Raw genomic sequence first — 26,890 nt, 5'->3', positions numbered from 1 at the left:
AATATCTGGGACAATGCACAAATGAGAATTTGAGATGGTGTTCAAGAAACCATGCACATTTGAGCTGTGTTTCATGGTAGCTAAGAGCATATCTCTCCTAAAATGTTCTCTTAACACTCTTCTAGGGCACTGAATTTTGAAAATCAAGCATATACAAATAAATACAGCTTACACAGAGGCAGGGTGCTGGGATGTTATCCAAAGCCATCACCATATTCATGACTGTCAGGAGATGACTATCTGAGATAAGGGGCATCAAAGCCCACTGATTTCAGCAGAGGTGTGAAGAGTGAGAAAAATGGAGTGGTGAGTTCTAGTCTCCCTTCAAGCCTGAGAAAATGGCTGGAGTGCCATTCCTTTATTTAACTGTCATCCCCTAAAGATGGGGTGGTGATGTGTGTACCTAATCACAAGGATGGTTGAAATCTCTGGAAAGGGCTTTTCCTGACAGACGGTCCTCCACACCTAATGGTCATTAAAAAATGGCTGAAGGCTGAACTAGACTTTCTTCAAAGTAATATGAAACCTCTTATTTCATTATTATTGTTTATATTTTCAGTCAATTAGTACCTCTTCCAAACCCCTGGCATTTCCTACGTAGAAAGATTTTTTAAAGCCAGTTTGGCTTCACAGTGAACAACACTTATTCCTCTCCCATGTGACTGTCCTAAAAATATTTGAAACAGCTGTCATGATGCCCTTAAGTATTCTCTCTAGGCTAAACAAGTCCAGTTCTTCACAGACCATGGTTTTAAGTTTTCTTGTTGTCTTAGGTTCTCCTAGCTGGATGAGTTTAAGTTTACAAAGTTCTTTTTTAATGGTGAGATATTGGGAGCAGAATACAGGGTTCAGTTGTGGTCTGTCCATGTAGAATCTGACAAGAATTGTTGCTTCACATATTCAGCCTACCATGGCTCTTTAAAGACAGCTGAAGTTCAATCAGTTATTTTTGGAGGTCGCATCATATCATTGGCTCATGTTGAACTTGGAGTCAATTAAAACCACTAGTCTTTTTCACACATGCTCCTGCTAAGCCACTGTGTGTGTATATAGCTATATATAGTTATTATCTGTTGAGTGCTTATTTTGGGCAAGGCAATGTGCTAAATACTTTGCATCTTTTGCATCTCATTTAATCTCACAAGAACCCAGTGAAGTAGTAAGTATCCTTAGCCTATATTGTGGGTAGGCTGAGGCTCATAGGAGTAGAGACTTGCCTAAAGAGGTCTGACTCCAAAGCAGTTACTCTTGACCCTGATGCTCTTTGGTCTTCTGAAATGGCATGATAATTTTTGTTGCTAAACTTTCTTGGAAGGAGAATGCAGAGGAGCCAACATCAAAGGGCAGAACCATTAAATGTAAATTGGGTTAGACCTGCCCTTCCTTTTAACCAGCTGAGATCTTTTTGGACCATGGTCTTGTTCCCAACACCTTCACGGGTCACAGCATTGTCATGGTGAAGGGGCTTGCATAACCCAATGAAGTCATGCCATGCAGGGCCACCCAAGATGGATGGGTCACAGTGAAGTGTTCTGATGAAACATAGTCCATTGGGGAAGGAAATGGCAACCATTTCAGTATTCTTGCCAAGAGAACACCATGTGCATATGCTCTGTTGATCAGTCGTGTCTGACTCCTTGTGACCCCATGGACTGTAACCCACCAGGCTCCTTTGTTTGTGAAATTTTTCAGGCAAGAAAACTGGAGGGTTGCCATTTCCTACTCCAGGGGATCTTTCTGACCCAGGGATTGAATCTGTGTCTTTTACATCTCCTGCATTTTCAGGCGGATTCTTTACGACTGTGCCACCTGAGAAGCCCGGAGAACCTCATGAACAGTATGAAAAGGCAAAAAGATATGACACTGCAGATGAGTGCCCCCAGGTCAGAAGGTGTCCAATATACTACTAGGGAAGAGCTGAGGGCAATTACTAATAGCTCCAGAAAGAATGAAGCAGCTGGGCCAAGGCAGAAACAATGCCCAGTTGTGGATGTGTCTGGTGGTGAAAGTAAAGTCCAATGCTGTAAAGAAGAATATTGCATAGAAACCTGGAATGTTACGCCCAGGAATCAAAGTAAATTGGGGTGGTCAAGTAGGAGATGGCAAGAGTGAAGATCGACATCTTAGGAATCAGTGAACTAAAATGGACAGGAATGGGTGAATTTAAACCAGGTGATCATTATATCTACTATTGTGGGCAAGAATTCCTTAGAAGAAATGGAGTAGATCTCATAGTCAACAAAAGAGTCTGAAATGCAGTACTTGGGTGCAACCTCGAAAATGATCTAGGTTCATTTCCAAGGCAAACCGTTTAACATCAAAGTAATCCAAGTCTATGTTCAACCACTAATGTTGAAGAAGTTGAAGCTGACCAATTCTATGAAGACTAAAAGATCTTCTAGAACTAGCACCAAAAAAAGATGTCCTTTTCATTATAGGGGATTGGAATGCAAAAGTAGGAAGTCAAGAGATACCTGGAATAACAAGCGTTTGGCCTTGGAGCACAAAATGAAGCAAGGCAAAGGATAACATAGTTTTGTCAAGAGAACATGCTGGTCACAACAAAAATCCTCCAAGAGACAACTCTACACATGGACATAACCAGATGGTCAATACTGAGATCAAATTGATTGTATTCTTTGTAGCCAAAGATGGAGAAGCTCTATATAGTCAGCAAAAACAAGACCTGGAGCTGACCGTGGCTCAGGTCATCAGTTTCTTATTGCAAAAGTCAGGCTTAAATTGAAAGTAGAGAAAACTGCTAGGCTATCCAGGTATGACCTAAATCAAATCCTTATGATTATACAGTGGAGGTGATGAATAGATTCAAGGGATTGGACCTGGTAGACAGAGTGTCTGAAGAACTATGTTTCATAACATTGTATGAAACTAAGTTTCATAACATTGTACAGGAGGCAGTGATTAAAACCATCCTAAAGAAAAAGAAATGCAAGAAGACAAAGTGGTTGTCTGAGGAGACTTGACAAATAGCTGAGGAAAGAAGAAAAGTGAAAGCCAAGGGAGAAAGGGAAAGATACACCCAACTGAATGCAGAATTTCAGAGAACAGCAAGGAGAACTAAGAAGGCCTTTTTTGTCCCCCAAGTCTTTATTGAATTTGTTACAATATTGTTTCTGTTTTATGTTTTGGTTTTGGGGCCATGAGACATGCAGGGTCTCAGCTCCCTGATGAGGGATCAAACCCACACCCCTTGCATTGGAAGGTCAAGTCTTAACCACTGTACCACTAGGGAAGCCCCAAGAAGGCCTTCTTAAATGAACAATGCAAATAAATAGAGGAAAACAATAGAATGGGAAAGACCCGAGATTTCTTCAAGAAAACTGAAGATATTGGGGAACATTTCATACAAAGATGGGAATGATAAAGGACAGAAACAGTAAGGACCTAACAGAAGCAAGAGAGATTAAGAAGACGTGCAAGCGACTCATTGGAAAAGACCCTGATGCTGGGAAAGATAGAAGGCAAAAGGAGAAGGGGGAAGCAGAGGATAAGATAGTTAGATGGCATCACAGACTCAATGAACATGAGCAAACTCCAGAAGATAGTAAAGGACAGAGGAGCCTGATGTGCTGCAGTCCATGGGGCTGCAGAGTCGGACATGACTTAGTGACACAGAGAGCAACAAGGAGTAGCCTGGCAAGATTTGTTCGTTGTGAATCCATGTTATTTTTAACTGATCACCACTTCCTGTGGTAAGGAGGTATGGTCCAGTCATAACTCTCCATTCTAGCCTCTGGTTTAGAACTGATATCAAGGTCACCACTTTCTAGTTTACAGCATCAGTCTTCTCCTCTTTGAACAATTGTTCTACATGTGACCACTTTTAGTTTTCCTATTTTTAAAAAGAAACGTGGCTATGGTTGGGTGTACAGGTTCTTTTCATATCTTGGAAGGCATTTTTCCTTGGCAAGTAGATTTGAACATATTTATGACAACTTGGGCTTCCCCAGTGGTTCGGTGGTAAAGAATCCACCCACAGTGGAGGAGCCACAGGAGACACAGGTTTGATCCCTGGGTCAGGAAGTTCCCCTGGAGGAGGGCATGGCAACCCACTCTAGTATTCTTGCCTAGATAATCCCATGGACAGAGTAGCCTGGTGAGCTACAGTCCATAGGATTGATTTCTACTCCATGATCTGCATTTTATTCCTTCTGCGGTATTGAGATGCATTTGGTCCTATCAGTAGAGCTTAACATCATAACTTCTCAGTTTCGGATCCGCTTTTAAAAACTGGCATTCCAAGGTATGTACCCACCCTTCTGATGGGAAATGAAGATAATAATATAGGATGTATCAGTATCCTGGGAAAGCAATAGATTAGGAGATAGAACTCATACTATACTAGATATTTGCAAACTTTAGCATACAGTAAAACTCTGCTGAATGGAGAGGATAGGACTTCTTCAGTTTTTTGGTTAATTAAATGCCAAACCCTTATACTAACTTGAGTCTGATATGAAAATTTAAATTGCTTCTCTAGGAAATAATGTCATTGGAATAAAAACCATCAGTGTCTAAAGGTTGCTTTTACCTTTTCTTGATTCTTCCCCCAAGGTGACGTTCAAGTGGGAGGGGAACTTATATGTCATGACAGCCTGTGCAAAGATGCAATGACTGGCCTGATAAGGGTTCTCTGTTTACATTGTCTCCTTCTTGATTGGCCTCTAATGTGATGGTCTGGGAACACTTGGCTTTCTGGGTGCTCTGGTAGCCTCCAAATTTGCTACCATTCTTTTGGTTTGTATGTGTTCCTAAGAAAGATAAGCCATCTTTCTGGATGACACAACTTTTTTTCAGCTCTCACAGGAGACAAACTCTAGGATTTCTGTGACTTCTCTATCCAATACCCTGAACTGATGGTTCGTTCCATCCTCTGCATCTAGATCAGTTTGTCCCACCCTTTTGGCCTCATAGCTTGCACTCCATTAAATATTCATCCCATGTAGGATGCTGAAGTTAGCTCTTGAGTGCCAATTAGGCTTCTATTTGTGGGGCAATGGGACTTCCCTGGTGGCTCAGGGGTAAAGAATCTGCCTGTGATGCAGGAACTACAGGAGACACGGGTTCATTTCCTGGGTCAGGAAGATCCCCTGGAGGAGGACGTAGTAACCCACTCCAATATTCTTGCCTGGAGAAACCTATGGACAGAGGAGTGGGCTACAGTCCATAGGGTTACAAAGAGTTGGACTTGACTGAAGTGACTTTGCACTACGCACTGTGTGATCGTGCATTTTGACCTCTACTCCAGGAATCCAACATGGGAACCAAGCAATGATAACTTTGCCCTTGGTGCTCCCTCAGTGTATGTATTTAACACCTCTGCTTCTGCAGTTCAAGGCTCATAGAGGAGAAATCAGGAACAGATCTTACTATTTACTCCCTCTGACTTCTCTTAATTCTCCTCTGCTCCTTTTCCAATTTTTCCAAGACAGGAAAGGAGCTGGCATTACTTTGATTTCCCCAACATTATGACTTTGTTCTTTTTAGCTCCAGCTAAGCTATAATGGTAGGTGTTATAATCTCCTCCATATAGCAGTAATTTTCTCTCTGAGCTAAGTTCACAGAGTTCAGTTGTTGATAGGCTAAGAGGGAGACAGAAGAATTTGAACAATTTTGTCTCAAAACAATGAATGGCCTGACTTTCAAGGCTATCTTCCTATTGCTTAATTTTATCTAATCTAATCTAATGTGAATATGTTATATATATACTATATATGTGTGTATATGATGTATGTTTATATATCTGTATATATGTCTGTACTATAACTTATTTGAAGGTCTATTCACTTGGCTGAATACACAAAGCTTCCTTACTGTGACTTATTCTGGCCTATCTAATGAAGTATCTGGCACCAAATGAATGGGACACCTGGGTTGTATTCCTCTTCATTTCTGGAGATCTGCCCTCATTCACTTAGGAATAGACAGCAATAATTGCTGTTAGAGAAGGAACAGGAAGTTCCAGTATCTTTTCTTTGGATGTTTGAAAGTGTACTTTGCTCTCATAAAACTTGTAGTGAACGACTGTGCTATTCTTGGGAAATGAATTTTGGATACCGAAGGTTCACTTCCCTAAGCCCCAATGACGTGCATTCAGTTAAAGAGGAAAATGGCTGTGGGTCAAGGCAGGAGGATGGAGTTGAACTTAGGAGGGCTGAAAGCTCAACCATTGGTAGTAACTTGGCTGAGCTGACTCAAGCCAATTGCTTGATCACTGCCTGCCTTGTTTCCCTGTGAGAGACAAGAAATGCTCATACAGTTAACACTTGCAGAGTAAGATGATACCAGGAAAGGAAGTGACTGCAAGTTGCCTATGTTTGCCCCTATCACTTTTGACCTCTTTCCATATATACTTTGCCAGTTGCCTCTAAAAATACAAATCCGCTGCTTCCACAGTTCTTGAACCACGTGACTGTAATCTAACTCCTGTATCAAGCAGAGAAAGTGAAAATATGCCCTCCCATCAATGACACAGTGAGCAAGCAAGGCCAAGACTGAGGGGCAGAAACTCCTAGATGATAAAATCATCTCCACAAAATACTGGGAAAATCTGTGTATGTATACATACACACACACACACACATATATATGTGTGTGTGTGTGTGTGTATATATATATATATATATTTAAAACGTATATACTTCATTTATTTCTCTTAAATTTTTAAAACTTGTGCTTAGTCTACATATAAAGATAGAGAAATGGGATTTTTTTTTTTCCTATCACTTACAAACCAGTATTAACTCTTTGTCTCTTTTGAATCACTGCCTCCTTCCAGCAGTCTGGGTCACTGTCTCTTGGGGTCACTTCTAGCCCCTGGAACCGCCTCCTTGTGAAGCTGGGATTGTACTGTTAGCTGAGAGTGAGCAAGGAAAACAGAGCTCCATCCTGGAACTCAGCAACTTCTCAGTTCACCTTAGAACTGGCAAGGCCTGCAGTCACTTTCAGGGCTATTGTCAACAGACCTAACCTTCTGAGAAACTGGAGTCTGATTTCCCTTGAAGTAGAAGTTAAAGCATTGATAATGACCCCAAGGTTACACCAGGCTGAGACAAAACCTTAGCAGCCAGTGTAGGCAGCAAAGATATTTCTTTCCTCTAAGGAAAGAAGATAGCTCCCTACTTCTTTACCTTCAGGTAAAGTCAGGCCACAAACCACAGCTGACGGTGGGATTTGATGTGGTGACCACCCAAATGCCCTCAGCCTCCAGTCTGTGCACAGGGATGGTATGATTTGCGGTTGGTGTAAGCCTGTCCTTTTTATATCTCTTTCCATGCTCTGTAGGTTTTGACTGAATGTCAAAGGAAATTGTTAAATGTATGTATTTGTATCTTTATTTTGCTTATATCATTCTCCTCATTTCTCCTGTCTCACACAGAAGGGTCTTTCCCACTTATTTCCATTTGTAGACTGGAGACCCAACAGAGCTAATACTGCGGTTTGAAGGCTTGAGAGTCGTAAAGTGGATGGAGGAGGTTTCAGTCTGGGTCTAAAATCCTGAGAACCAGCAATGTTCCAGTCAGAAGATCGATGCCCCAGCTCAGCAGTAAGGCAGAGAGTGAATTCCTCCTTCCTCCTGCTTTTGGTCTATTTATGCTCTCAGTGTATTGAATGGTATCACCCACAGTGGGGAGGGCCATCTACTTTACTCAGTCCACCAATTAAATTACTAATCTCTTCTGAAAATACCCTCACCAACACACCCAGAAATAATGTTTAACCATTATTAAATGGTTAAATATCCTGTGACCCAGTCAAGTTGACATTTAAGAGTACTCATCACACCATCTCCATAGGGGACATTTTCATTTGATTTAAAAGAAAATATTCTACGTGCAAACCAAATTCTTTTAAAAATTAAGCACTAAATATAAGATATCAGCCACATGATTTATTTACAATTTGGGATAATCTACACACCTTGTGAATGGCTCTCTCGGTATATCCCTGCTATGCAACTCTAGTAGCCTTTTTTAGATTTCCTGGCTTAATTGATTCATACCATGTATGTCCTTTGCCTTAGTAGCAAGGTTAGAATCTTAAAGGAAAGATTAGTTTTACTCTGTTGGTGCAGAAAGGAATTGGGGGAAGGAGTTTGCTGCCAGGAGGGTTCCCATGACTCTTCACTGGCTAGTGGTATTCCATCAGCAGGTACAGAGCTAAGGGACTTTGACTGTAACAATCCTTAAATCCCTTTAAGCATTCATCCCACTGACCTGGCACCGAAGGCAGGCTCAGTTTGTTTCCTGGCTGAACGAAGGAGGGACTGCTCTGGCATGATTGGACTTGACCTGAACACCCCTTCTTGGACTCACTCTAACCCTTTCCCAATCTTAAGGCTCAATACCTTATTTACACAGGAGAAAAAAAAAAAAGAAAAGTGAATATAATAAATTTAGTGAGTTAATGACCGTAGTTCTGATGCTATGGCATAGCTAAATACCTTGGTGACAATTTATAACGCTTGAATCCTAGTGACCAGCCCTTTTCTGGTTGTGAACAGCATTAGCTTGAACCACATACTGAGGATTAATGGTTCTTTACAATTACACGACCCCAAAATGGGAAATATTTGCTTCCAAAGATGGTGAAGGAGAGTCAATAGGTTATATTATGGTATAGATTTTCCTTTATTGTGTCTCTTTTTTTAAAGTTAAAAAGAACAGTTTTAGGCTTAAATGTATTCACCAGCCATAGTACTCTTAGACACATTGCGTATTTAATGTTCCACTTTACTGCTTGATGAAAGAAATAAATGCATAACAAAATGCTTTGAAAAATGCTTAATTTTTCAACTGTTGATTTAATGTGTAACGGTTCAATAAGGTGGTGAATCGCCTTGGTCTATAACTACTGAAAAAATAGAAAAATTACCCACACTGGTAAGCTGAATCTGTGAATATTAAGTTTGTCAATGTAATTTATGACTCGGCAGGTAATATACCGGTAATTTGCATACTAATTGCTATGGTGGAAGCCAAACGACTTTAATTCAGTAAATTAGTCTGCCTAAGCAGAAGCCAGAGATTGCCTAGCATTGTAGAGAGATGAAGTTTATTTAGGAGTGAGAAAATGGAGCTCTGGCCAGGAGGTCTTTCAGAGCTGTAGAGGCCCCCTGCTGGCTGGCAGGCCATATGGCTACAGAGCCAACCCCACCTTGCTGAGAGCCTATGGTCTGCTTCACAGAGCCAAAGCCCATTGGACTTTCCAAGTGATTCAGATTCAGAAAACAAAGACTGAGGTCAAGGCAGTCCACTCTGAGTAAAAACAATGCGTATTTGTGTGTCCGTAACAGAAACAAATGGAAAATTGAAGGCAGAAAAATAATCCATTCTGCTTTCCTAAAAGAGGTTATTTTAATGAGGCACATATTTTTAAATTCTTTAAAAAACAAGTTTGATTTTCTTTTTTTAAAATAGAAGTGTGTCTAGAGAGTTGTAGGAGAATCAAATTATATTTAAATACTGTGGGAGCAAGATGCCTACAGAAAGATGTTCAACCTCCTCAATAATCATGGAAGAAAAGCAAATCCAAATACTGAGGTGTAATTTTCTAGCAAAAATGAAAAAGATTAAAAACTTTTATTGTTGTCAAGGACATGAGAAAATGAGCATATAAATTGGCATAACCTTTTAGGTGAGCAGTGTGGTAGTAGCTGCAAAATTTTAAAATGCACATATACTCTGTCTCATCAATCCCACTTCAAGAAGTGAATCTTATAAAAATAAAAATGTATAATGTGAATCATATGAAATTACTGTGATCAACAATTTTGATATACAAAAACAATATATCAAGTCTAATACAAGGTTGTTCCTTGTAGCATCTTGTAATGTTTACAGTTTGGAAAAAGCCTAAATGCTTAGCAATAGGATACATATCTTATGAAGCTTTTAAAAAGCATGAGGTAGAGCTAATCTGAAACACTGAGATGGAATATTAGTAAACAGACCAAGTTGAGTGACATTATGGATAATCCCATTTTCTGCTCTTAAAAAGTATTTGTGTATATATATTTACAAATTGTGATTTGTGTATAATGTAGGTATGTGACTGGTGATAGAAACAAGGTCCGATGCTGTAAAGAGCAATATTGCATCGGAACCTGGAATGTTAGGTCTGTGAATCAAGGCAAATTGGAAGTGGTCAAACAGGAGATGGCAAGAGTGAACGTCGACATTCTAGGAATCAGTGAACTAAAATGGACTGGAATGGGTGAATTTAACTCAGATGACCATTATTTCTACTACAGTGGGCAGGATTCCCTTAGAAGAAATGGGGTAGCCATCATGGTCAACAAAAGAGTCCGAAATGCAGTACTTGGATGCAATCTGAAAAACGACAGAATGATTTCTGTTCATTTCCAAGGCAAACCATTCAATATTACAATAATCCAGGCCTATGCCCCAACCAGTAATGCTGAAGAAGCCGAAGTTGAGGGTTCTATGAGACCTACAAGACCTTTTAGAACTAACACCCAAAAAAGATGTCCTTTCCATCATAGAGGACTGGAATGCAAAAGTAGGAAGTCAAGAAATGCCTGGAGTAACAGGCAAATTTGGCCTTGGAGCACGGAATGAAGCAGGGCAAAAGCTAGTAGAGTTTTACCAAGAGAACGCACTGGTCATAGCAAACACCCTCTTCCAACAACACAAGAGAAGACTCTACACATGGACATCACCACATGGTAAACACGGAAATCAGATTGGTTATATTCTTTACAGCAAAAGATGGAAAAGCTGTATACAGTTAGCAAAAACAAGACCAGGAGCTGACTGGCTCAGATCATGAACTCCTTATTGCCAAATTCAGACTGAAATTGAAGAAAGTAGGGAAAACCACTAGACCATTCAGATATGACCTCAATCAAATCCCTTATGATTATACAGTGGAAGTGAGAAATAGATTTAAGGGACTAGATCTGATAGAGTGCCTGATGAACTCTGGACGGAGGTTCGTGACGTTGTACAGGAGACAGGGACCAAGACCATCCCCATGGAAAAGAAATGCAAAAAAGCAAAATGGCTGTCTGAGGAGGCCTTACAAATAGCTGTGAAAAGAAGAGAAGCGAAAAGCAAAGGAGAAAAGAAAAGATATAAGCATCTGAATGCAGAGTTCCAAAGAATAGCAAGGAGAGATAAGAAAGTCTTCCTCAGCGATCCATGCAAAGAAATAGAGGAAAACAACAGAATAGGAAAGACAAGAGATCTCTTCAAGAAAATTAGAGATGCCAAGGGAATATTTCATGCAAAGATGGGCTCGATAAAGGACAGAAATGGTATGGACCTAACAGAAGCAGAAGATATTAAGAAGAGGTGGCAAGAATACACAGAAGAACTGTACAAAAAAGATCTTCACGACCAAGATAATCACGATAACGTGACCACTACCTAGACCCAGACATCTTGGAATGTGAAGTCAAGTGGGCCTTAGAAAGCATCACTACGAACAAAGCTAGTGGAGGTGATGGAATTCCAGTTGAGCTGTTTCAAATCCTAAAAGATGATGCTATGAAAGTGCTGCACTCAATATGCCAGCAAATTTGGAAAACTCAGCAGTGGCCACAGGACTGGAAAAGGTCAGTCTTCATTCCAATCCCAAAGAAAGGCAATGCCAAAGAATGCTCAAACTACCGCACAGTTGCACTCATCTCACACGCTAGTAAAGTCATGCTCAAAATTCTCCAAGCCAGGCTTCAGCAATATGTGAACCGTGAACTCCCAGATGTTCAAGCAGGTTTTAGAAAAGGCAGAGGAACCAGAGATCAAATTGCCAACATCCGCTGGATCATGGAGAAAGCAAGAGAGTTCCAGAAAAACATCTATTTCTGCTTCATTGACTATGCCAGAGCCTTTGACTGTGTGGATCACAATAAACTGTGGAAAATTCTGAAAGAGATGGGACTACCAGACCACCTGACCTGCCTTTTGAGAATCATGTATGCAGGTCAGGAAGCAACAGTCAGAACTGTACATGGAACAACAGACTGGTTCCAAATAGGAAAAGGATTACGTCAAGGTTGTATATTGTCACCCTTTTTATTTAACTTATATGCAGAGTACATCATGAGGAACGCTGGGCTGGAAGAAGCACAAGCTGGAATCAAGATTGCTGGGAGAAATATCAATAACCTCAGATAGGCAGATGACACCACCCTTATGGCAGAAAGTGAAGAGGAACTCAAAAGCCTCTTGATGAAAGTGAAAGAGGAGAGTGAAAAGGTTGGCTTGAAGCTCAACTTTCAGAAAACAAAGATCATGGCGTCTGGTCCCATCACTTCATGGGAAATAGATGGGAAAGCAGTGGAAACAGTGTCAGACTTTATTTTTTGGGCTCCAAAATCACTGCAGATGCTGATTGCAGCCATGAAATTAAAAGACGCTTACTCTTTGGAAGGAAAGTTATGACCAACCTAGATAGTATATTAAAAGCAGAGACATTACTTTGCCAACAAAGGTCCGTCTAGTCAAGGCTATGGTTTTTCCCGTGGTCATGTATGGATGTGACAGTTGGACTATAAAGAAAGCTGATTTCCGAAGAATGGGTGCTTTTGAACTGTGGTGCTGGAGAAGACTCTTTAGAGTCCCTTGGACTGCAAGGAGATCCAACCAGTCCATTCTAAAGGAGATCAATCTTGGGTGTTCATTGGAAGGACTGATGCTAAAGTTGAAACTCCAATACTTTGGCCACCTCATGAGATGAGTTGACTCACTGGAAAAGACTCTGATGCTGGGAAGGATTGGGGGCAGGAGGAGAAGGGGACGACAGAGAATGAGATGGCTGGATGGCATCACCGACTCGATGGACATGAGTTTGAGTGAACTCCGGGAGTTGGTGATGGACAGGGAGGCCTGGCGTGCTGTGATTCATGGGGTCTCAAAGAGTCAGACACGACTGAGTGACTGAACTGAACTGAACTGATAGAAAAATATTGGATAGTTCTGTTCAGTTCAGTTGCTTAGTCGTGTCTGATTCTTTGTGACCTCATGGACTGCAGCATGCCAAGCTTCCTTGTCCTTCAGCAACTTCCAGAGCTTACTTAAACTCATGTCCATTGAGTTGGTGATGTCATTCAGCTATCTCATCCTCTGTCGTCCCCTTCTCCTCCTGCCTTCAATCTTTCCCAGCATCAGGGTATTTTCCAATGAGTCAATTCTTCGCATCAGTTGGCCAAAGTATTGGAGTTTCAGCTTCAGCATCAGTCCTTCCAATGAATATTCAGGACTGATTTCTTTTAGGATGGACTGGTTGGATCTCCTTGCAGTCCAAGGGACTCTCAAGAGTCTTCTCCAACACCCCAGTTCAAAAGCATCAATTCTTCAGTGCTCAGCTTTCTTTATGGTCCAACTGTCACATCCATACACGACTACTGGAAAAACCATAGCTTTGACTTGACTAAATTGGACAGTTAAGTCCTAACATTTAACCTAACTACTTTTAGAGAGTGGCAGTCAGGATGGAGTGTGGGGAGAGGCATCTTCTTTCAACTTTTTGTACTCTTTGAATTCAACACAATAATCATGCCCTTTCTATGGTTAAAAAATCCCCCACAAAACAAAAGATAAGGAAAATAAGACATGAAAATCACGGGGGATTTATCCAATTAATGAGAACACTTTGTGAACTAAGTTAATATTCAGTTATATAATATTTGCTCTGTTTTGCATGTTGAGATTTTTGCATATTAAATGTTTTAAAAAGTGGGGTGCACTTATATGTTGTGCATGTGTATGGGCATTTTATGAGCTGAGGTGAAACAGGATAAATATATTGAAAGTGGTGATATGTGAACTAAATAAGCGCATCAGCTTCAAGAGTACCCAATGCCAAATCAACTATTTGTTATAATTATGGTGACCCTCAGTTTTAGAAAACAGAACTCATGAGGACTTGCAAAGACATATGAGGGCATGAAGTCAAGGATGAATCACTAGATCAGTAATTGAAGACACTATTTTATCCTCCATATTCATCACTGCTAGAACTATAGGAAACTTCCTGAATCTTGTGTTGATGAAGTTTGACAAATATATTCAGAGATGTGCTAGTAAACTGGTTCTCTAGAAAAAATCCAAAGCCCGATTTGTAAGATTTGTTGACTTTCCTGGTTTAAATAATCCCATCATGACTGATTTCAAGCTAGCAATGGTTTAACAACCAGCTCTCAAAATCATCCTGATTATTTAAGAATTGTCTCTCAGGAGTGTGAGAAACAGACTTGTGTGTGTAGCTCAGTTGTGTCTGATTCTTTGAGACCTCATGGACTTCCAGGGTCCTCTGCCCATGGAATTCTCCAGGCAAGAGTACTGGAGTGGGGTGCTGTTTCCTTCTCCAGGGGATATTCCAGACTCAGGGATTGAACCCAGGTCTCCATCATTGCAGGTAAATTCTTTACCATCTGAGCCACCAGAGAAACCCACCAGGGAGAACCAGACTTAGCCCATTGCTGAATGTATTCAACAGTGTAACCACCACCCAAATCAAAATGCAGAACTTTTCTTTAATCCAGAAGATTCCCTCATAGTCCCTTCCAGTTAATCTATTACTTGCTTTTCCCTAGAAAACCCACAATTCTGGCTTTTATTGCCAAAAATTAGTTTTTAACTTCATATAAATGAAGCTATAGAGAATATTCTTTTGTTTCTTTGGGGCTTCTTTTGCTCAACTTAATATTTTTGAACTTTATCCATATTGTTGCAAAAGACACTATTTAAAAATCATTGTTTTCTTATAAATCTATTTTCTGTGTCCTTGTACAGATCTTTGATCCATTACTGAAATAGAACGGTTTTCCTTGTTTAAAACTCCTCTTTCTTATTTTCTTCCTCTAGTTGCTCAGTGTAAAGAAGGACGCACTGCACATAGGATGTAAGAGAAGCAGAAGATTCTATGATTCTTAAATATTTCTAAATTTCAGATCTCACATTTTCCAAAATGAAAATTGGGTGGGGAAAAAATCATGGAATATCATTGTACAGCATTCCCCCATTTGATTTCTCTCTTCTTGATGCATGTATGTGTGCGTGTTGTGAATCTCAGAACATGGCCACAACAAAGCCTCGTAGTAGGGTCATATGTACCAGCCAGACTCAAACCTCAAAGCAGCCTGACTTTGATCTACCAGCTGGGAGTGTTTTCCATGGCAACACCCTAGTCTCACCATAAAGACATTAGATGCCAGAGGGTAGGGATGGAGGCCTGTACTCTCCAAGCAGAGGCCCCAGGGCTGAATGCAGGCACTTCCCAGATAAACTGAGGAGTTTGGTGGCCATGATGCTGTACATTGTCACTAAGAACTTCTATGACACTTTTATACCATTTATATGGTATTTTTAAGTCATTTCCTTGGGGCTTTCCAAAACGGTCATTTCCAACTGTCTTAGGACTCTTTCTGTTTTTACCAATAAAAAGGGAAACAATGGGATCTTGAACCAGTGGGCACTTCGAATCATCTGTTCCTAGTGGAAACCCACCTCCCTAAATTTTGATCAACATTTATTTAAATGTATTACTTGGAGTTAGTTAAAATTGGGAATAGATTTCAGGGAAGAATGTTGTTGCTGTTCAGTTGCTAAATCACGTCTGACTTTGTGATCCCATGGACTGCAGCATGCCAGGCTACCCTTGCCTTCACCATCTCCTGGAGTTTGCTCAAACTCATAGCCATTGAGTTGGTGATGCCATCTAACCATCTCCTCCTCTGTCATCCCCTTCTCCTCCTGCCTTCAATCTTTCCCTGCATCAGGGTCTTTTCTAATGAGTCAGTTTTTCTCATCAGGTGGCCAAAGTATTGGAACTTCAGCTTCAGCATCAGTCTTTCCAATGAACACCCGGGACTGATTTACTTTAAGATGGACTGGTTGGATCTCCTTGCAGTCCAAGGGACTCTCAAGAGTCTTCTCCAACACCACAGTTCAAAAGCATCAATTCTTCAGCACTCAGCCTTCTTTATAGTCCAACTATCACATCGATACATAACTACTGGAAAAACCATGACTTTGACTAGACAGACTTTGTCAGCAAAGTAATGTCTCTGCTTTTTAATATGCTGTCCTAGACATAGCTTTACTTCCAGGAAGCAAGCATCTTTTAATTTCATGGCTGCAGTCACCATCTGCAGTGATTTTAAGGCCCAAGAAAATAAAATCTGTCACTGCTTCCATTGTTTCCCCATCTATTTGCCATGAAGTGATGGGACCGGATGTCATGGTCTTATTTTTTTGAATGTTGAGTTTTTTTTTAAATTAATTAATTTATTTTACTTTACAATATTGTATTGGTTTTGCCACACATTGACTTGAATCAGTCATGAGTGTACATGTGTTCCCCATCCTGAACCCTGCTCCCACCTCCCTCCCCATCCCATCCCTCTGGGTCATCTCAGTGCACCAGCCCCAAGCACCCTGTATCATGCATCAAACCTGGACTGGCAATTCATTTCACATATGATATTTTACATGTTTCAATGCCCTTCTCCCATATCATCCCGCCCTCGGCCTCTCCCACAGAGTTCAAAAGACTGTTCAATACATCTGTGTCTCTTTTGCTGTCTCGCATACAGGGTTATTGTTACCTTCTTTCTAAATTCCATATATATGCGTTAGTATACTGTATTGGGAGTTTTTCTTTCTGGCTTACTCCACTCTGTATAATAGGCTCCAGTTTCATCCACCTTATTAGAACTGATTCAAATGTATTCTTTTTAATGGCTGAATAATATTCCATTGTGTATATGTACCACATCTTTCTTATCCATTCATCTGCCGATGGACATCTAGGTTGCTTCCATGTCCTGGCTATTATAAACAGTGCTGCAATGAACATTTGGGGTACATGTGTCTCTTTCAATTCTTGTTTCCTCAGTGTGTATGCCCAGGAGTGCGATTGCTGTGTTGTATGGCAGTTCTATTTCCAGTTTTTAAGGAATCTCCACACTGTTCTCCATAGTGGCTGTACTAGTTTGCATTCCCACCAACAGTGTAAAAGGGTTCCCTTTTCTCCACACCCTCTCCAGCATTTATTGCTTGCAGACTTTTGGATAGCAGCCATTTTGACTGGAGTGAAATGGTACGTCATTGTGGTTTTGATTTCCTTTTCTCTGATAATGAGTGATGTTGAGTATCTTTTCATGTGTTTGTTAGCAATTTGTATGTCTTCTTTGGAGAAGTGTCTGTTTAGTTCTTTGGCCCACTTTTTGACTGGGTCTTTTATTTTTCTGGAATTGAGCTGCAGGAGTTGCTTGTATATTTTTGAGATTAATTCTTGGTCCATTACTTAGTTTGCTATTATTTTCTCCCATTCTGAAGGCTGTCTTTTCACCTTGCTGATAGTTTCCTTTGTTGTGCAGAAGCTTTTAATTTTAATTAGGTCCCATTTGTTTATTTTTGCTTTTATTTCCAATATTCTGGGAGGTGGGTCATAGAGGATCCTGCTGTGATTTATGTCGTAGAGTGTTTTGCCTATGTTTTCCTCTAGGAGTTTAATAGTTTCTGGTCTTATGTTTAGATCTTTAATCCATTTTGAGTTTATTTTTGTGTATGGTGTTAGAAAGTTTCATTCTTTTGCAAGTGGTTGACCAGTTTTCCCAGCACCACTTGTTAAAAAGATTGCCTTTTCTCCATTGTATATTCTTGCCTCCTTTGTCAAAGATAAGATATCCATAGGTGCATGGATTTATCTCTGGGCTTTCTACTTTGTTCCATTGATCTATATTTCTGTCTTTGTGCCAGTACCATACTGTCTTGATGACTGTGGCTTTGTAGTAGAGCCTGAAGTCAGGCAGGTTGATTCCTCCAGTTCCATTCTTCTTTCTCAAGATTGCTTTGGCTATTAGAGGTTTTTTGTATTTCCATACAAATTGTGAAATTATTTCTTCTAGTTCTCTGAAAAATACTGTTGGCAGCTTGATAGGGATTGCATTTACTCTATAGATTGCTTTGGGTAGTATACTCATTTTCACTATATTGATTCTTCCGATCCATGCACATTTCTCCGTCTATTAGTGTCCTCTTTGATTTCTTTCACCAGTGTTTTACAGTTTTCTATATATAGGTCTTTTGTTTCTTTAGGTAGATATATTCCTAAGTATTTTATTCTTTTCATTGCAATGGTGAATGGAATTGTTTCCTTAATTTCTCTTTGTGTTTTCTCATTGTTAGTGTATAGGAATGCAAGGGGTTTCTGTGTGTTAATTTTATATCCTGCAATTTACTATAATCATTGATTAGCTCTAGTAATTTTCTGGTGGAGTCTTTAGGGTTTTCTGTGTAGAGGATCATGTCATCTGCAAACAGTGAGAGTTTTACTTCTTCTTTTCCAATCTGGATTCCTTTTATGTCTTTTTCTGCTCTGATTGCTGTGGCCAAAACTTCCAAAACTATGTTGAATAGTAGTGGTGAGAATGGGCACCCTTGTCTTGTTCCTGACTTTAGGGGAAATGCTTTAAATTTTTCACCATTGAGGATAATGTTTGCTGAGGGTTTGTCATATATAGCTTTTATTATATTGAGGTATGTTTCTTCTATTCCTGCTTTCTGGAGGGTTTTTTTTTTTTTTATCATAAATGGATGTTGAATTTTGTCAAAGGCTTTCTCTGCATCTATTGAGATAATCATATGGTTTTTATTTTTCAATTTGTAAATGTGGTGTATTACATTGATTGATTTGCAGATATTGAAGAATCCTTGCATCCCTGGGATAAAGCCCACTTGGTCATGATGTATGATCTTTTTAATATGTTGTTGGATTCTGTTTGCTAGAATTTTGTTAAAGACTTTTGCATCTATGTTCATCAGTGATATTGGCCTGTAGTTTTCTTTTTGTGTGGCATCTTTGTCAGGTTTTGGTATTAGGGTGATGGTGGCCTCATAGAATGAGTTTGGAAGTTTACCTTCCTCTGCAATTTTCTGGAAGAGTTTGAGTAGGATAGGTGTTAGCTCGTCTCTAAATTTTTGATAGAATTCAGCTGTGAAGCCATCTGGTCCTGGGCTTTTGTTTGCTGGACGATTTCTGATTACAGTTTCAATTTCCGTGCTTGTGATGAGTCTGTTAAGATTTTCTATTTCTTTCTGGTTCAATTCTGGAAAGTTATACTTTTCTAAGAATTTGTCCATTTCTTCCAAGTTGTTCATTTTATTTTCATATAGTTGCTGATAATAGTCTCTTATGATCCTTTGTATTTCTGTGTTGTCTGTTGTGATCTCTCCATTTTCATTTCTAATTTTGTTAATTTGATTTTTCTCCCTTCATTTCTTCAGTTCAGTTCAGTTAGTTCAGTTGTTCAGTCGTGTCTGACTTCTTGCGACCCCATGAATCACAGCACGCCAGGCCTCCCTGTCCATCACCAACTCCCGGAGTTCACTCAAACCCATGTCCATCAAGTCGAGCCATCTAGCCATCTCATCCTCTGTTGTCCCTGTCTCCTCCCACCCCCAATCCCTCCTAGCATCAGAGTCTTTTCCAGTGAGTCAACTCGTTGCATGAGGTGGCCAAAGTATTGGAGTTTCAGCTTTAGTATCAGTCCTTCCAATGAACACCCAGGATTGATCTCCTTTAGAGTGGACTGGTTGGATCTCCTTGCATGAGCTGGCTAATAGTTGGTCAATTTTATTTATCTTCTCAAAGAACCAGCTTTTGGTTTTGTTGATTTTTGTTATGGTCTCTTTTTTTTCTTTTGCATTTATTTATGCCCTAATTTTTAAGATTTCTTTCCTTCTACTAACCCTGGGGTTCATAATTTCTTTCTTTTCAAGTTGCTTTAGGTGTAGAGTTAGGTTATTTATTTGACTTTTTTCTTGTCTCTTGAGGTAAGCCTGTATTGCTATGAACCTTCCCCTTAATACTGCTTTTACAGTATCCCATAGGTTTTGGTTTGTCGTGTTTTCATTTTCATTAGTTTCTATGCATATTTTGATTATTTTTTGATTTCTTCTGTGATTTGTTGGTTATTCAGCAGAATGTTGTTCAGCCACCATACGTTGGGATTTTTAATAGTTTTTCTCCTATAATTGACATCTAATCTTACTGCATTGTGGCCAGAAAAGATACTTGGAATGATTTCAATTTTTTTTTGAATTTACCAAGGCTAGATTTATGGCCCAGGATGTGATCTATCCTGGAGAAGGTTCTGTTTGTGCTTGAGAAAAAGTTGAAATTCATTGTTTTGGGGTGAAATGTCCTATAGATATCAATTAGGTCTAACTGGTCTATTGTATCATTTAAAGTTTGTATTTCCTTGTTAATTTTCTGTTTAGTTGATCTATCCATAGGTGTGAGTGGGGTGTTAAAGTCTCCCACTATTATTGTGTTATTGTTAATTTCCCCTTTCATACTTGTTAGCATTTGTCTTACATATTGTGGTGCTCCAATGTAGGGTGCATATATATTTATAATTGTTATATCTTCTTCTTGGATTGATCCTTTGATCATTATGTAGTGTCCTTCTTTGTCTTTTTTCCTTTATTTTAAAGTCTATTTTATCTGATATGAGTATTGCTACTCCTGCTTTCTTTTGGTCTCTATTTGCATGGAATATCTTTCCAGTCCTTCACTTTCAGTTTGTATGTGTCCCTCATTTTGAGGTGGGTCTCTTGTAGACAACATATATAGGGGTCTTGTTTTTGTATCCATTTAGCTAGCCTTTATCTTTTGATTGGGGCATTCAACCCATTTGCATTTAAGGTAATTATTGATAAGTATGATCCTGTTGCCATTTACTTTATTGTTTTGGGTTCGAGTTTATACACCCTTTCTGTGTTTCCTATCTAGAGAAGATCCTTTAGCATTTGTTGGAGAGCTGGTTTGGTGATGCTGAATTCTCTCAGCTTTTGCTTGTCTGTAAAGCTTTTGATTTCTCCTTCATATTTGAATGAGATCCTTGCTAGGTACAGTAATCTGGGCTGTAGGTTATTTACTTTCATCACTTTAAGTATGTCCTGCCATTCCCTTCTGGCCTGAAGAGTTTCTATTGAAAGATCAGCTGTTATCCTATGGGAATCCCCTTGTGTGTTATTTGTTGTTTTTCCCTTACTGGTTTTAATATTTGTTCTTGTTTCATCTTTGTTAATTTGATTAATATGTGTCTTGGGGTGTTCTGCCTTGGGTTTATCCTTTTTGGAATTCTCTGGGTTTCTTGGACTTGGGTGATTATTTCCTTCCCCATTTTAGGGAAGTTTTCAACTATTATCGCCTCAAGTATTTTCTCATGGTCTTTCTTTTTGTCTTCTTCTGGGACTCCTGTGATTCGAATGTTGGCGTGTTTAACATTGTCCCAGAGGCCTTTGAGGTTGTCCTCATTTCTTTTAATTCTTTTTTGTTTTTTGCTCTCTGTTTCATTTATTTCTACCATTCTATCTTCTGCCTCACTTATCCTATCTTCTGCCTCCATTATTCTACTGTTGGTTCCCTCCAGAGTGTTTTTGATCTCATTGCATTATTCATTATATATTGACTCTTTTTTATTTCTTCTAGGTCCTTGTTAAACCTTTCTTGCATCTTCTCGATCCTTGTCTCCAGGCTATTTATCTGTAACTGCAATTTGTTTTCAAAATTTTGGATCATTTTCACTATCATTATTTGGAATTATCAGGTAGATTCCCTATCTCTTCCTCTTTTGTTTGGTTTGGTGGGCATTTATCCTGTTCCTTTACCTGCTGGGTATTTTTCTGCCTTTTCATCTTGTTTATATTGCTGTGTTTGGGGTGGCCTTTCTGTATTCTGGCAGTTGGTGGTTCTTCTTTATTGTGGAGGTTCCTTGCTGTGGGTGGGGTTGGACAGGTGGCTTGTCAAGGTTTTCTGGTTAGGGAAGCTTGTGTCGGTGTTCTGGTGGGTCGAGCTGGATTTCTTCTTTCTGGAGTGCAACGAAGTGTCCAGTAATAAATTTTGAGATGTCAGTGGGTTTGGTGTGACTTTGATAAGCCTGTGTATTGAAGCTCAGGGTTATGTTCCTGTGTTGCTGGATAATTTGCATGGAATGTCTTGCTCTGGAGCGAATGTTGAGTTTTAAGCCAGCTTTTTCACTTTCCTCCACCTTTTTCACTCTTTCTCCTCCATCAAGAGGCTCTTTAGTTTCTGCCATGGTGGCTGGATAAGACTCTTGAGAGTCCCTTGGACTGCAAGGAGATCCAACCAGTCCATTCTAGAGGAGATCAATCCTGGGTGTTCATTGGAAGGACTGATGCTAAAGCTGAAACTCCAATACTTTGGCCACCTCATGCAACGAGTTGACTCACTGGAAAAGACTCTGATGCTAGGAGGGATTGGGGGTGGGAGGAGACGGGGACGACAGAGAATGAGATGGCTGGATGGCATCACCGACTCAATGGACATGATTTTGAGTGAATTCTGGGAGTTGGTGATGGACAGGGAGGCCTGGCATGCTGTGATTCATGGGGTCGCGGAGAGTCGGACACGACTGAGCGACTGAACTGAACTGATGGTGGTGTCATCTGCATATTTGAGTTTATTGATATTTCTCCCTGTAATCTTGATTCTAGCTTGTGCTTCATCCAGCCCGGCATGTCTCATGATGTACTCTGCATATAAGTTAAATAAGCAAGATGACAATATACAGCCTTGCCATCCTTTCCCGATTTGGAGTCAGCCCATTGTTCCATGTCTGGTTCTAATTGTTCCTTCTTGACCTGCATACAAATTTCTCAGGAGGCAGGTAAGGTGGTCTGGTATTCCTATTTCTCAAAGAATTTTCCACAGTTTGTTGTGATTCACACAGTCAAAGGCCTTAGTGTAGTCAATGAAGCAGAAGTGTGTGTCTGACTGGTTTGATCTCCTTGCTGTCAGGGAAGAATTTCTGAGTGCTTATATTGATTGGCTTTTTAATATCAATAGAGCTAAAGTTTTAGGTTAAAATAAAATGCTATAAACACAAAACATAGCCCTCTCCTTTCAACCAAGACAAGCTGGAGCCTTGTGACCCCTGGACCTTGAGCACTGGTCAAATGGCTGTCCTAGGTGCCCACAGGAGGCAGGTTTGAGTTTCTTCAGCTTCCCGCTTTCAAGGTGTGGCTTCTTTCTGTTCCTGCCTGGCTCCACGCAGATGTCTGGTTGTCCTTTCTCTTCTGTTTTGTGGGTGTGCTAGGCTGAGACAGGGTATTTTAAATTGCTGAGCTCACAAAGACCTGGTGGGAAGAACAAACACCACCACTGTGTCTGCACTGAGGGGGTGCCTCCCATAGGCTGCTCCCTGCCAGTGACCACCTGTGGCGGGGGTGCTAAAGCAGACTCAGTCCAGGGAAATATGGGACTACTTTGCCAGCTGACTTTGGGGCCAAGAACCTCCCAAAGGTTTTGCTGAAACTTCCTTGAATTGCATGGCAGTTTAGGATGCTTTCACCCAATCTGCTCCTTCTGTCTGTTATTTAGGGTCACAATTGCATTTTGATGGTTTCTCTAGCTTTTTCTGGTTTCCGTTGTATTTTTTTCATTCAGGCACCTCCACTAATAAAATCCTTATGGCTTTAATACTTGCTTGACATTTGCTTCTCAGAATATCCAGTCTAATACAAGCTATTCAGCAATCTCCTACATGGCTATAGGGAAGGATAGTGAAAATGCGAGTCAAGTATCAGGTAGACGGTGACTTGCTGACCTGTAGGTTGTAGGTTCTACCCCAACACTGGCATCTGGAATCCACCTTTCTAAGTCCACAGAAGTGCTCAGTCTGAGGAAGGCTCCTCAGCAGCAGCAGGCCTTGCTGCTGAGAGGGGGCTGCTGAGGAGCAGCCGGCAGCATTGTCTGGCATGGCACCCTTCCCCAGAATGTGCTCTCATCTTGTCCTTGTCCACGCCATCCCTGTGGTACACAGGGTACCTCCATATGTTAAAGGGAATCTGGGCTTTAAAACCATAATGGAGGTGGGAGTGAAGGAACAGTCGCCTACCCCTTAAGGTCTCATCAAAAAGAAATTAGAAGCCAGAGGCTAGGTTAGGGATGAGGCCTGTAGTGTCCAAGCCGATACAGAGGCTGAATGCAGGAGCTCCCCAGATAAACTGAGGGTGTGAGAATCTGGACCAACATCCTCAGTTGCTTTAGAATCGGTCATAAGACAAAGGAATGCTGTGCAGACACTGCTTCTTCCAAATGAACTTCATGGAACTTTCCAGCCAGTCCAAATTTCAGCAATAGACAGTAAATGATGGCGAGGCCAAAGAATGAGAGAGAACAGACTAAGGATCTCTGCCTTTCCACTATGTTTCTAGCTTCTACATGTAGTCAACTACTGTAAATCTCATAGGAAAGTAGTGGGACAAAGATTCCAAAGCAAAGATCTTCTACCCTCAAAGGGCCACTGACTCATTATATCCTAAGAATGTGGCCAGAATCAAAGTAAAGAAGCCTGCTTTTTTTTTTTCTTTCTGGCAATCCAGCTCCACCAAGTGTTGGTCATTCTGGGTCTCTGGGATTCTTGGGGTTGGTTTGTTCCAGTTTGGCAGGGACATCTGTCTCTTGTACAGTGTCCCATAGCCCAGGTCAGTTCAAGGCCATGACAATCAGGAGAGAGCCACAGCTGGGGCCAGCTTTTGAGCCCAACCCGATTCAGATTACACTCTGGGGACTGGGTCGAGCCATATTAACATCTGCACATTTGAGCAGGATTTGGGACAAGAAAGGGGTGGATGATGTTTTCCAGGGCTTATGTTTGGACCACAGCACAGTCAGGCTTTGCTGAACCGCCTGACCCTCTCAGTTTTTAAGTCTCTCTTGTTGTATAAAGAAGAGACCATGTACCCCAGGCTACCAGGCCATTACCTTCTTCTCTGGTTAGGGGTTTCACCAGGCCTGAATCTGCACACATGTGAAGCACCACAGAAGTGTGTCTCGTGAAATTGTTCGTTTTACTTAATTTTACAAAACAGATTGGCATATTTTTATCAAAATGATAAATTGGAAAGATAAAACGGAAAATTCCAAACTTGGGGGACAGAGAAGATGATATAGGGGAGACATAGCACCTTGATATGTGCTTGCTAAACCATCAGACTTTGAGAGCAATATTGAACTGTTCCCTGTCCCAATTTACAAGGCAACCCTAAGCATTAAGAGACACTTGGCTAATAGGAACTGGACACACTGAATTAGCTTCCAGATGCACGATCTAAAATATAGGCATACAATTTTAATACCAATTGTCCCCTTGCCAAACCTAGTAAACAACAAGAGTCCTTGGGGAAAATGGTCTCATTTCAACTCATGCTGCCCTTGAAATCTTTGCAGCCAGCAGAAATTTGACACATCGATATCTTTCCTCTTCTCTGAGAAAAGAAGTCTTTCCTAAAGTTCAGCCCCCTGGCAGAGTCCTCTGAGGCTCTTCTATTATGGGCTGTAGGACATAAATTAATTCTCTTATTTCTATTCTGGACACAATTGCATGCATTTGGATTCCACAGGTGCATGCTTTATATTTAAAAAAAAAAAAAGGCAAGGGAAATGGAGTGAGACCTTGGAACAATTTGTTCCGTAGAAGAGAGTGAATCATCACCCATAATGAGCAATGTCAGCCAGAGCCACAGCAAACACCAAACAGTCCCCTTCATCAATTATTCAAGAGCCCTCTGCCGACCAAGGACGTTCATTAGTATATTGAGGGCCAATTGGTTCTTTCCCCTGTTACTTGTGTCCATCTAAAGGATCTGGGCTTGCCGCCATTCTGACTCAACAATGGAGTGCATTTCTAGTGAAGATAAGGGGTTTGGTTAGAGAGAATTTTCGCCAGAATATTTCTCCCTTGTCGGAGGATCCAGTGACATGTGGTGTGAAGCCCTTTTTCGAAGGCCAGGAAGCAGGGCAGGGATGTGCTCTGTAAGCCTAGGTTTCAGGAACAGTTCTTGTTCAGTCAACAAGTCTGCGTGCTAAGCCCTTGCTGGCACGCAGCTGGGAGCTCGCTAGATATGCAAATTCTCACCTCCACGCAAGAACCTACTGATCCAATTCTGCACCCTAATGAAAGTTTGAGAAGCGCTGTAGGAAGTGAGAGAATAGTGAATGCTGGGGATATAGGGTGTCTGGGTGCTGCCTTCTCAGAGCTGTGGTTTGGAGGTGGACTGAAGATGATGCATTACAGAGAACTCCTTCCATAAGGGGAGTGTTGTGGGAGAGGCCTGTACAAAGCCTGGGTAACAGGAGAGGCAGTGGTTCATTCCCCCGGGAGCTTGTCAGGTGGAGAAGTGGTAGTAGATCTCCCACTGCCTTAGTTAGCCCATCATCATCTCTTACTTAGGACTTCCCTGGTGGCTCAGATGGTAAAGCATCTGCCTATAATTTGGGAGAATTGGGGTCGATCCCTGGGTTGGGAAGATCCTCTGGAGAAGGAAATGGCAACACACTCCAGTACTCTTGCCTGGAAAATGCCATAGATGGAGTAGCTTGGTAAGCTACAGTCCATGGGGTCTCAAAGAGTCAGACATGACTGAGCAATTTCACTAACCTAACCTAATATCTCTTACTTAGACTGCGGTATGAATCATCTTGCCTCCATTCTTTCAGTTCTGTTTAATTCAGTTCAGTCACTCAGTCGTGTCCGACTCTTTGTGACCCCATGAATCATAGCATGCCAGGCCTCCCTGTCCATCACCAACTCCCGGAGTTCACTCAAACTCACGTCCACCGAGTTGGTGATGCCATCCAGTCATCTCATTCTCTGTCGTCCCCTTCTCCTCCTGCCCCCAATCCCTCCCAGCATCAGTCTTTTCCAGTGAGTCAACTCCACTCTCTGGGGCCCTTCAAATCCACTTCTAAAGTGATCCCCAAGTTAGCTAGCTAAACACCAACTACACATCCTCTGCTTAAAGCTAAGTGCACACTCTTTAGTTAGCACACAAGGCCTTTATCCCTCACCCATGGGCCAGGACCAATT

This window comes from Moschus berezovskii, chromosome 18 (genome assembly GCF_049115385.1).
Source record: "Moschus berezovskii isolate FMDL1 chromosome 18, NW_MosBer_1.0, whole genome shotgun sequence".
Taxonomy (NCBI): Eukaryota; Metazoa; Chordata; class Mammalia; order Artiodactyla; family Moschidae; genus Moschus; species Moschus berezovskii.
The sequence above is the reverse complement of the archived record's forward strand: the minus strand, read 5'-3'. Positions refer to the sequence as shown.